The following is a 12,458-nucleotide window of genomic DNA, read 5'->3' on the forward strand; positions in this document are numbered from 1 at the left end:
AAAATGATGACATAAACCAGACGTGGTGGTGCAAGCCTTTAATCCCAGTGCTCAGGAGGCAAAGGCAGGCAGATTTCTGTGACCTCAAGGCCAGCCTGGTCTACATAGTGAGTTTCAGGCCAGCTCGGGCTAGATGGGAGACCCTGTCTCATAAAGACCAAAAAAAAAAAAAAAAAGACATAAAATTTACTATAAAATCTTCATCTGTACTTTCAGGTCAGGGCCCCAGGGAATCTAAGAAGCCTTTGTTGCTTACTGGGGTCCTGCTTTCTGACTCTCTCCTGAGTGAATGCTTGGTCTTTTTGCTGTTTGAAGAATTTTTCCATAACTTTCCTACTTGGGAAATTATCTATATACCCTTGGAGAAAGGACTGTCTACAGTAAATAGACATGAAGGAGTTGAGAATAGTTTGGATATAATGAAATAGAGAAGTAAGTAGGTCTGTGGTAGAAAATGGTGGAGACAAGTTAACAAAAGACACCAATACTAGATCTTTATAGTTGACAGTATTCACAGTGTAGAGCTGTGTCTAAGTCTACCGTTCCCACCATCCTGGTGGTTCTGGGAAGGTGGGAAGAAAATTGGAGTGCATAAACAAATGCCGGCAGCATGGAAAGACCAGGGATGGAGGTGTCCTACAGCAGCCATGTGGGCATTACTAACACCAATATGGTTACTCCCATATTGATTGGCCATGTATCAAGCAGCTCCCATGAGTTACCACTCATATATTAACAGGTGCTCTGGCAGGATCCATCTATCTCCCAGTAGGTGCTGGGGTGCTGTGGATCCACAGAAGCCTGCCACTTTAAAGTGAGACCCCTCCCAAGTACTGGAGATGCAGAAAATTGGGGAGAAGTGCCCCTAGCTATGAACCCATTTCCAAGTGCTCCAGGAAGGAGGGGGGAATGTTGGCTAGCACAGGAAAGTTGGAGGGTGTGGGCCTAGGTAACTGCTGGCCAATGCCCACACTTTATCTTCTACTTGATTTAGACTAACTTCTCCTGGCCCCTGGACTGGGACACCAAAAGTCATGGCAGAACCTAAGGTGTCCTAGTTTCATTGCTGTTGCTGTGATAAAATATACTGACAAATAGCCGGATGTGGTGGCACACTCCTTTAGTCCCAGCACTCGGGAGGCGAGGCAGGTGGATATCTGTGAGTTCAAGGCCAGCCTGGTCTACATAGTGAGTTCAAGGCCAGCTTGGGCTACATAGAGACCCTGACTCAAAAAGACCAAAAAAAAAAAATGACAAAAAGGAATTTCAGGGAGAAATGGTTTGTTTTACCTCCAAATTCCAGGTTACAGTCTATCATAGCAAGGGGTAAAAGTGGCAGGAACTTAAAACAGCCAGCCACATCACATCCACAGTCAAGAGCAGAGAGAAATGAATGCACACATGCTTACTAATGCTCAGCTTGCTTTCTCCACAGTCCAGGACCCAAACCCAGGGAATGTTGCTACCCACAGTGGGATGAATCTTCCCAAATCAATTAATGTAATCAGGACAATACCCTCCCACACACACATGCCCACCAGGCAACCTATTCTAGAAAATTACCCCTTGAGACTCCCTTCCCAGGAGATTCTTCATTATGTTAAGTTGACAAAACTAATAATCATATAAGGACAGAAGGGAGAGGTTTAATCAGGCTCACTCAGCACAGAAGTTTTCCCAGTTTACAAGGAAGAGAAAAAGTTCAGAAGAATTTCATGCTCACCTCCTGGCTGGTTTGCTAGAGATATAAACATGGATTTGAGTTAGAAATGGAAATAGAGATAGTTTATTAATAATAAAAAAGCACTCCCAAGAATGGGGAGGGAACTAGTGAGATGAAGGGAAAACCCAAACAATTCTGGGCCGTGTATCCACCTCTTTCACATTTCTATGTCTTGGGCATTTATTGGGCACCATCCATTTGTTGTATGAAGCCCAGGTATGGAATGGATTCCAGTATTTCTCTGGCAATTGATTAATTTCATATGTTAATCCTTTTTTTAAATTTATTATGTGTGTATGTGTGCATGATGTCTATGTGGGTGCATGTGTCATGGCACATATGTGGAGGTCAGAGGACACGTTTTCAGAGTTTGTTCTCTCTTTCCAATTTTACTGGGTTCTAGAGATCAAACTCAGGTGGCAGGCTTCACAGCAAGCCTTTATAAATCAAGCTCTCTGCCAGGCACGGTGGTGCATGCCTTTAGTCCCAGAACTTGGGAGGCAGAGGCAGGCAGATCTCTGTGAGTTCAAGTCCAACAGGAAGACCCTGTCTCAAAAAGACAAAAAAAAAAAAAAAAAAGAATCAAGCTCTCCTAATTGCTATTCTTTTAGACCTTTACTTTACAATTCTCCAACCATCAGCATATTTTGAAACCTCCTTCACTATCTCTGATGGCATTTATGGATCTACAGCTACTAGATTTCATGGACTTCATGTAATTATTGGTTCTATCTTTCTTGTTTACTGTGACAACTTACATACCATTTCACTTCAAAACATCATTTGGGTTTTGAGGCAGCAGCCTGATGCTGACATTTTGTAGATGTTTTACTCTTCCTGCACATATTAATCTGTTGATGAAGATCATACTCTTTAATATTAATTAGTACACTTGACTTCCAAAAAAATACTTTTGGTAAAACCCAGAAAAGAATAATAAACTTCATCATAACTTTATTAACCAACATTTCCCTGACTTTTATTTTTGTAATACTTTTTTTTTATTTTATGTGTATGAGTGTATTGCCTGCAGCAAATGCACCTCTGTCATGCAATGCCTGCAGAGGTCAGAAGAGGGCATCAGATTCTCTTGAAACTGGAGTTATAAGATGGTTGTTAGCTGCCGTGTGGGTGCTGGGAATCAAACCCAAGTCCTCTGCAAGAGCAGCAAGTGCTCTTAACCCCTGAGCTATCTCCCCAGCTCCCCTGGCTTAGTTTTAATTATTTTTTCCTTTTGACTTCTACAACTCAATGCATATTCGGAAAACGCAAGTCTATATGAATGTGATTTTGACCCCACAGGTTCAGCTCTCTTACCTTTCTCTATAAATTTTTTTTCTGTAGCCATCACTTTCCTCTTATTTGACCTAGAAATTTTTCTTTTATTTCCACTTCCATGAATTTCTCAAACAACCTAATAACAGCTGTAATTTTAGTTCTACCCTCATCTCAGTTTTAACCTTAGGACTTATATATGAATGATTACATCAAGGACTTGAATGAATAATTTTGGTAATTAGTTTAATTAAAACAAATAATTTTGACTCACTAAATCATGTCTCCATCCATGATTACTATATATCATCAGTATGTTTTAATCTCTTCTTAACATTTTTCCTTTGACTACTAGGAGCATTAACATTTCACTCACATCTTATGCCTAGAAGGAATAATATACCTATTCATAGTAAGTATCCTAATTACCTTAATGCATGTTATATTATCATATAACAGTTATTATTATTATTCTAGTTTTTGCAGCCTGTGAATCTGCTGTAGGCTTAGTTCTCCTATAATAGTTTCTAACTCATAAGCACAGACTATGTTCAAAATCTAAACCTACTACAATGTTAAAAATTATTATTCCAGGGCTGGAGAGATGGCTCAGCAGTTAAGAACACTGGTTGTTCTTGCAGAACACCTGGGTTCATAGCCCAGCACCCACATAGCAGCTAACAACTGTCCATAACTCCAGTCCCAGAGGATCCAACCGCCTCTTCTGACCTCTGCAGGCATTGCACGACACGGGTGCACTTACCTACATGCAGGCAATACACGCATACACATAAAAATAAAAAATAAAAAAATAATTATTCCATCCTTTATAATTCTCCCATTAATCTTATTCTCAAGAAATAACATAATCTGAACCAATACAACTTCATATAGCTTTAGTATCAGTTTTATGACCAGAATAACTAAAATAACCTAAGCCTTTCCACTACATTCTTCTCAGACCCTGTTTCAGTCCCTCTTTTAGTTTTAACTACCTGACTTCTCCCCCATACTGCTAGCTAGTCAAAACCATTTATCTAATAAGCCACTTCTATATACAAAAAACCTCTTTATATTACCCACCAAGCTATCTCCCCAAGCCTCGTTTTTTGCTTTTTTTTTTTTTTTTTTTTTTTTTAAGATAGGGTCTCATGTCCTATGCTGGCTTTAAACTCAGTATGTAGCTGAGGATGACCTTGAACTTCTGATCTTCACCTCCCAGTTTTAGGTCCTGCCTCCACTTCCTGTGTGCTGGGATTACAGGTGAGTATCACCATGCTGAGTTTATGAGGTGCTGGGGATCTAACCCAGAGCTTCATGTATGCTGGGAAAATACTCTATCAACTGAGCTACATCTTCAGCCCTATATTTTATTTTTTGTTACATTATCTGGCTGGTTGTTGCCACTGCAAATATATACTATTGATACATTTTCTATCTTAATGTAAATGTGTTTCTCCTTATTAACAAAAACAATTTTCTCTAAAGTACACATTTGAGAATTAAGTGTTTGCTTTTAATTTTTTATACGGTTCTGTAGTCAATGTTTCTTAAATTCCAATAGTGCATTTTTGGTGAACATTTTATATATTACCAATTTTTTAATATAAACTATCAATTTTGATAGTTTAATATGCCTGTAAAATGAGCATGTAATTAAATTTGTAAATGTTCTGTAAACATTTACACACACATACACACACACACACACACACACACACACACACACACACTCTTACCCACGTAAGGGATTTGGGTTTTTCCACTCAACTGTGAAATCCTTGTTTGTTCTTATGTGCTTGCTTTTAAATTTTTTTTATTTTTACTTTTTTATGTGTGAGTGTATTGCCTGCATGTATGTAAGTGCATCTTGGGGTCAGAAGAGGAGGGCGACGGATCCCCTGGAACTGGAGTTACAGACTGTTATCCACCATGCCCATGCGTTTGCCTTTTTTTTTTTTTTTTGTCAGTTTTGTTTTCCCTGTAACCCCGGCTGGCCTGGCCCTGGCTATGTAGACCAGGCTGGCCTCGAACTCACAGAGATCCTCTGCCTCTCAAGTGCTGTGACTAAAGGCGTGTGCCACCATGCCCGGACATGTTTACTTTTTATTTTACTGGTACTGGATATGGAAGCTGTGGCCTAGCACACGCTACACCCTAACCATGTTTGTGTCTTTAACAAGCTACAATCTGTTCTAATTATGGGGACTACTGAATGTAAATCTCCCATTACCACGGTATATTAAATTCTCACTGTACTTCTCTAACAGTCTCCTCTCTTAGTTGCCGCCTCATTGGGAGTACCAGCCCGCGGTGACCATGGAGATCAGGAGGGGCTCGCACAGCGCTGGCACCACCAGATTCAGGCTTTGAACCATGGCGCTCTATGGGGCGTGCACTCTCTCGGGGTCCCTGTGTGCACTCTTGGGATGGCAGGGTGGATCCGCAGGTGTGCGCGCGCTCTCCCGCCCTGCGTCTGGAGGAAAGCTGGTCTGGTCCCGTTGGCTTCTCCGTGTCTCTATGGGCCTCAGGTGTGGTGTGTGTGGATATCTCGGGGTCACTCCGGGCCCCTGGATCTCGGGGCCCCTGCCACACCTGGCTAGTTGCTGGTGGGTCTGGCCACAGGCATCTCTGGCCTGCCCCGCAGGCTTTTCCCGGCGGCTCGAGTCCCGAGTCTCTGGTGCTGACAGCTTCCTCTGCTACTGAAGCATTGTTCAGCCGAAATCCCGTCTCTATTTCACCCGTGTACTATTCCTCAGGATGTGAGGTTCCTGGCCACAGAACCAAGCAGGAAAGAGTACGGAGACGGTGAAAGCTAGGGTGTCCACAGGTCAGTAACGAGGGAGTGCGCCCCCCGGAGAGATTGGGCCGCCGGTAGTGACACAAGACTCAGACTCTGCTCAGTCTGTGCTACAGCTTTATTGTCTGCAGCCCAATTCTCTGCAGCCCAATTCTCTGACTAAGACATTTATACCATGGGGGTAGTGGTAAAAGCTTTGGCTGTTAGATGCTTTGTGAGGCATTGTATTTACATATAGAAGTGGGTTTCTGCCAGACTGCTGTCTGCTAGGAAAAATTACAGGAAGGCATGGTACCTGTTAGAGCCAAAGGCCATGTTTATGTTATAGCATTCGTGGAGGACACTTCAAAAGGAGAGACAGGAAAGATGCCAGGAAGACACCCTGCTATGAAAGGAGCCCGCAGCACATAAACCCGAGCTGCATGAGCTGTCCAGTGTGAAGGGGCTTCGACTTTGCATAACAGAGGCTCCCAACATCTCCCTCTCTTTGATTTAAATATGAAGAAGTGCCATGCCAGCCCTAAGGGTCAACTTATTTCATCTCAGGAGCATCTAAAGTTTGATAACTGACCATGACCTGTTTCCTGTAGTGATTTTTAGCAAATGGCAGTAACTGTCAGCAGAGAAATCTTAAAAAACAGTGAGCAAGCACAATACACAGCATTATCAGAGGGCAACAAGGGATAGGAGCCAAGGGATTGCTAAGCCAAATAGATTACAAAGTTTTGAGAGTGTTAACATTGGTTTCAACAATATCTGATTCAATTACAAAGAAACAGTACTTTTCCCAATACTACATAGTCCCCATGTCCAACAGTTATCAAGCCCAACGTTTTTTTTATTGTCAAGTACAGTTCTGGTGAGAAAGTTCATTTGCTATTGGAGAAACTTCAGGCTGTCAGTCACTGATGTCACTGCTTGGTTCAGGTTGTCTTCAGCCAAACGCAGGATCGGGTACAGCTTGTTGTCATGGCAACGCCTCCAGCATAGAGTGTAAGTTCGGTCTCTGCCAGTGGGGGGAGGGAGATCTTCTTTCTGCTAGTAGCTATATAGGAGAAAAAGCTTCTCACACCTGAAATGTAATAGTTAGCCAGGTGTTTGAATCCACTTAGATGAAAGTCAGTGAAGTCTTCTTCTGTTCCTGGTAGAGAAGGGTGGTAGTTGGTACTGCTGTCAGAAAAAATCTATTACTGGATACACAAAAGAAACAGGCATTGGGGTAGGTGGGAAGAAAGTTAAACTTGTTTCAGGACATAGTATCTGGTTCTCTGTCTTTCCTGTGGAATAACATTGTAAATTAACACAGACTTGGCTGCAGCTGTGAGCTGTTGAGGGACATGAAAGTTAGCTGTGGGGTACCTAGAGAATACATCTAAGAAGAATTTTGTTATTACTTTAATGCTCCAGCGATTGTCACATGGGTCTGATTCTTTCCTAGAAAAGTAAAATCTCTAGAACACGGTATTAGGGAGAGTAGGGGCTGTCTGAAGTTTTGGTGCTAAGCAGGGTAAAGACTGCCATGAGAATGACAGAAAAAGGAGCTCCAGGAGGACATTTGTGTCGTGCAGTTTCCACTAAATAATGGTGCCACTCTCTTTTGTAACAGTGTGGAAATTTTAATTAACAGGGGTGAGATGGGGTTGCCATCAATTTTAATAAAGGAACGACTTAGCCATGGAAGTAAATTAACAGCATAGATGCTATCAGAATAAAGGTTAAAGGGCTTATCAATTTTATCAAGAGCCATGTAGATAGCAAAGAGCTCTTTAAACTGTGGGGATTTATCAGATAAGGGCTGGAAATGTATTATAGGTGGATCATCAGGAGAGTCATATATTACTAATTCAGCTCCCCTTTTTCCTCCATCTGTAAAGGCTGTGATAGTTTCTTTTATTGGTTTATTATAAAAAAGTCTAGGTGGTAGCCAATGAAATGTTGGAATAGCTGACATCCATCTATCTTTGGGGTAGTGATTATCAATTTGTCCTGGGAAACCTATTAAGCTAATTGCAAAGGAGGAGTGATGCTTTAAGAGCCATTGTACATCTGATAATGAGAAAGGGATAATGAGAATATCTGCTTCTTTTCCTATGATTTGTATGACCCTATTTTCCCTTGTTGAACCATGGAAGCAAGGGTGTCCACTTCTGTAAGGAAGCGAGAAGCGCTACCTACTGGCGTGTGAAGCTATTCTAGTACTCCGTGTGGCTGATAAATTGCTCCTACCATGGTTGGGGAGGAATTAAATATTAAGAGTTGGACAGGTAGCTTGGGATCATATCTGGCTAGTGATGCCTTTTGAAAGTGGCTATTAATTACTTGGAGAGCCTTTTTTGCATCTGGGTTTAGATACCATCTGGAGGCTGGGTTTTTGTCTCCCTTTAAGAGATCAAAGAGTGGCTATAATTGACTTGTGGGGATGGAAAGCCATGGCCTTAGCCAATTAATATTACCTAAAAAACTTTGAAGTGAGTTAAGTGTGAGTGGATGGGGGACTTCTAGGACAGGTTTGAGGGGCCTAACAGCAGTGGGTGTTATTTAAATCCCTAGGAAAGTAATGGGGGGGACTGATTGTATTTTATTTTTGCTATTACAAAACATTTTGCCTCTAGGGTGTTTATCATAGCATCTTTTAGGTCTTCTAGAGAGGAATCCTCATCTTGCCAGACTAAGAGGTCATCCATGTAATGATAAACATGCAGCCCCTTTTTTAATAGGTGTGCCAGTGCATTAGCAACAGACTCCTGGCATATCATAGGACTATTTGCCATGCCTTGTGGCAGAACTTGCCATTCATATTGATCAGCTGGACCAGAATTATTAATCTTTGGAACTGAGAAGGCAAAATGTTGGCAATCATTTTTGTGCAAACGGATGGAGAAAAAGCAGTCTTTTATATCTAGGACTAACAGGGGAGTATTAATGGGGATGGCAGAGACCATGGGTCTCCCGTGATGGCGGCGGGATGCGGATTCCACCTGGGGAGGAATGTGTGGTGCAGAAGGCTGGACCCAGACTCTTCTCCAGGAATTGCACTGGAGCTGTGGAAAGATATGACAGGTGTGTGATGAAGGTGCTGTGGACATGGGAGCTCGGTTCATGTCAGAGATGAGCAGAGTGAAGCGATGCGTGGGTTTTGCTCCATGCCAGGTGTCCTGCCCTTGATGCCCAGCAGTGGTTGATTGATGGCTCTGAGGAGAAACAATTTTGTACCTGTTATTGTGAGGGTAGGGTTGAGGCATCCACCAGGATTCTTCCGTTCCTGCTGCGGTGCTACTGGGTCTTCTACGTTTCCTTGATTACTGGCCAGAGCAGCTTAAGCTCCTGAAGGCTTTTGCACTGGAGGTTCCTAACCGTGGCCCACACATCTGGAGACTGGCATTGACCTATCGGTTGCTGGGCTTTTTATAGGTTTCTGTGTTCAGATTGGGCCCACCAGGGTAATCATCATCCATAACATCAGTTCCTTCTGCAAAGTCCTTCTCAATGGTATGCAGATTCTAGGGATTAGGGCATGTCTGGGGGCCAGGGAGTGCATTCTGCCTACCACAGATAATATGTAGTAATACAACTGCCTACTTTTTGGTACAGTTTATAAGGTGAAAAAGAATATGTATTTGCTTGTGTAAACCTAGGATTGATAAGAATTATAACTACTTAAAAATAAAAGGTACCGGGGCTGAGGAGATGGCACAGTAGTTAAAAGCACTGATTGTTCTTGCAGAGGATCCAGCAAGAACCCACATGGTGGCTAACAACTGAAGGCAACTCCAGTTCCAGGGGATCTGATGCTCTCTTCTGACTGTTGCAGGCATTGCATGACTCAGGTGCATCTACATACATGCAGGTAATACTCTCATACACATAAAATAAAAATAAAATATTTTTTAATAAACAAAATGTGCTGATGGATAATTACAAATGACTGATTCTCCTTTGGATGTGGAGAGTGAAATTGGGCATCTGCTCCATCAGGGCAGTTGGTCACCATCACTGACTTTGTGACATATGCCCATCATTTGCTGTTTCTGCTCTCATACAGGTGGCACACTGGTATTTTTCCTGTTTTGAATCTTATACTATCTTTCTGAGAACCCTGCCAAGTTAATCTTTTGAAATGTTTTGTTTTTATCTCTTATTTAGAAATGTGGCCTGTGCTTTACTTCCTCAGGCAGCCAAGGCCTCTTAGAGTCTGTCCTCAGTGACCATCCCTCTGAGCTGTCTTTACCTCCTTGCCTTTTCCCATAAAGGCTATTCTTCCATGCTGAACAGGGACGCAGGGTGAGGCAATTGCAACATAAAGGCTATTCTTAAACTTGTTCTCTGACCTCATTCAGATGGCTAATCTCAGTCTAGTAGCTTTCCAGCCCTTTTTCCTTCCCAAGACATCACATTGTTGCTCCCTGCACCATCCTCTTGCCACCCTTCAAAGGAGCCATTCCTCAACCTCTTTTTGCCCTCTTAAGTACCTTCAGTGCTCATGGTTCTGTGCTGCAGAACCTGGATTTCACAGAGTGCTGGCCTGTAAGACTGAGTATAATGCCCTCAGAGGATGCCCTACTTTTTTTTTTCACTCACCCTGGCCATCTCATTGCTCTTAGAATCTACCCTGCATGCCTCTACCCTCCCCCCTTAACTTTGCTTCTACCACTCTTTCCCTTCCTCATCTTTAGGTCATTTGCTGTATTAGTTACTTTTCTGTTGCTATGATAAAACACCATAACTTATAGTAAGAAGAGTTTATTTGAGCTTAAGTTTCCAGGTTCCAGAGGGACTAGAGTCCATCATGGTGGGCAGGCATTGTAAGGTGTTTGGAACAGGAGCAGAAAGCTAAGCCCTCACATCTTCAAGCAAGCACAGGAATCCGGGCACAGCTGGAAATCCAGCAAGACTTAAGATTTTTCAAAGCCTAGCCCCAGTAACACACTTCCTCTAGCAAGACCACACCTCCTAAAACAGCAACACCAGCTGGGGACAAAATGTCCAAATACTTGAAATCTATGGGGGACATTTTCATTCAAATCATAACACTCCACTCCCTCGCCCCCATAGGCTCATGACCATATAAAGTGCAAAATGTATTTAGCCCATCTTTAAAAGTCTCCATAGTTTTGGGTGGGTGTGGTGGCACATGCCTTTAATCCCAGCAGAGGCAGGCAAATCTCTGTGAGTTCAAGGCCAGCCTGGTCTACATAGTGAGTTCCAGGCCAGCTGGGGATACAGGGCGATCCTGTCTCAAAAAGGTCAAAAAGAAAAAAAAGGGAAAAAAAGTCTAGTTTTTATCAATCTCAGTTCTGTTCAAAAGTCCAGAGTCCAAAGTCTCTTCTGAGACTCAAGTCAGTATCTTAACTGTAAACCCCTATAAAATCAAAAGACAAATTACATCTTTCCAACATACAATGGAACCAAAAACACATTTCCCATTCTAAATAGGAGAAGGCATAGTGAGGAAATACTGGACCAAAAGAAGACTGAAAACCATCAGGGCAGACACCAAATCCAGTAGCTCCATGTCTGACTTCTGGGACTTTACTTTCAAAGGGCTTAGATGGCTCATCCCTTGCAACTTTGCTGTGTGCAACACATCTCTCTCTTGGGCTGGTACCATCCCTGTATGCAGTTCACCTTGGCAGATGTCTCATAGCTCTGGCATCTCAAATGTCTTCTTAGGGTCTCACTGCCAACCAGGCTTCACCTTCACAACTTCATGCAATGCCCTATCAGGGCCTCTTGTCCTGTCACAGCCTTCTTTATTCAGGAACACCCCTTCTGTACTCTGTGGCCTGGCCAAGGCTGCTCTATGAAACTTTGGAGGAAGAACCAATGACTCCTTCATTCATGCATCTTCCATGCATCCAAAGCCAGCACCATGTGAATGACACTGCCAAGTTTGGCTGTCAACCTGGAATGGACCCTGGCCTGCCTCATCTACATTACCATGCTGTGGTTTTCTAGGAGCAGAAAACCCCTTTCACAAGTTTGGGGCTTCACTGGGTGTGGTCTTTTCCTAAAGGTACTCTTTCCATTGTTTAGGCACAAACCTCTAAGCCTTTCCTTAATTGCGCTAATCTTCTTATCAAAAAGTTCCTCTCCTTCAGCACATATCTTGGCTCCAACATTAATCTTCCTTGTGCTCTTTTTCAATCTAAACTGTATATTAAGCATTTCTTTATACCCCATTTGTTCTTTTTTACTGTAGATCTGCAAAATAGTCACCATTAACAGCCATGCCACCAATTCAGTGTTAGGCTGTCTTGAAATTTCCTCCACCAAAGAAATTAGCTTATTGCTTTTCAACTTAGCCTCAGGCAAACTCTTAGGCTGTGGGCAGATAGCAGCCAGATTCTTTGCCAAAATAACCCAGTTGCTGCTTAAGCCCTTATTTCTCTGAAACTACATTGTTTTCAGCACTGCTTTCTTCCAGACTCCTACTAGAATGGCCCATTAAGCTCTGCTTTTAGCACTCGATGGATGGCTTTTTCTAGTCCAAACTTCCAAAGTCTTCCACATTCCTCCAAAAACTTACATGGTCGGGTTCTTCACAGCCAATAGCCCACTCTCTGGTACCAACTTCTGTATTAATTACTTTTCTGTTGCTGTGATAAAACATCATGACCAAGGAAAGTTAGAGGAAGAAAGTTTGAGCCTATGGTCCCAGGT

The sequence above is a fragment of the Nannospalax galili genome, unplaced genomic scaffold (assembly GCF_000622305.1).
Source record: "Nannospalax galili isolate Female #2095 unplaced genomic scaffold, S.galili_v1.0 scaffold717, whole genome shotgun sequence".
NCBI classification, from domain to species: domain Eukaryota; kingdom Metazoa; phylum Chordata; class Mammalia; order Rodentia; family Spalacidae; genus Nannospalax; species Nannospalax galili.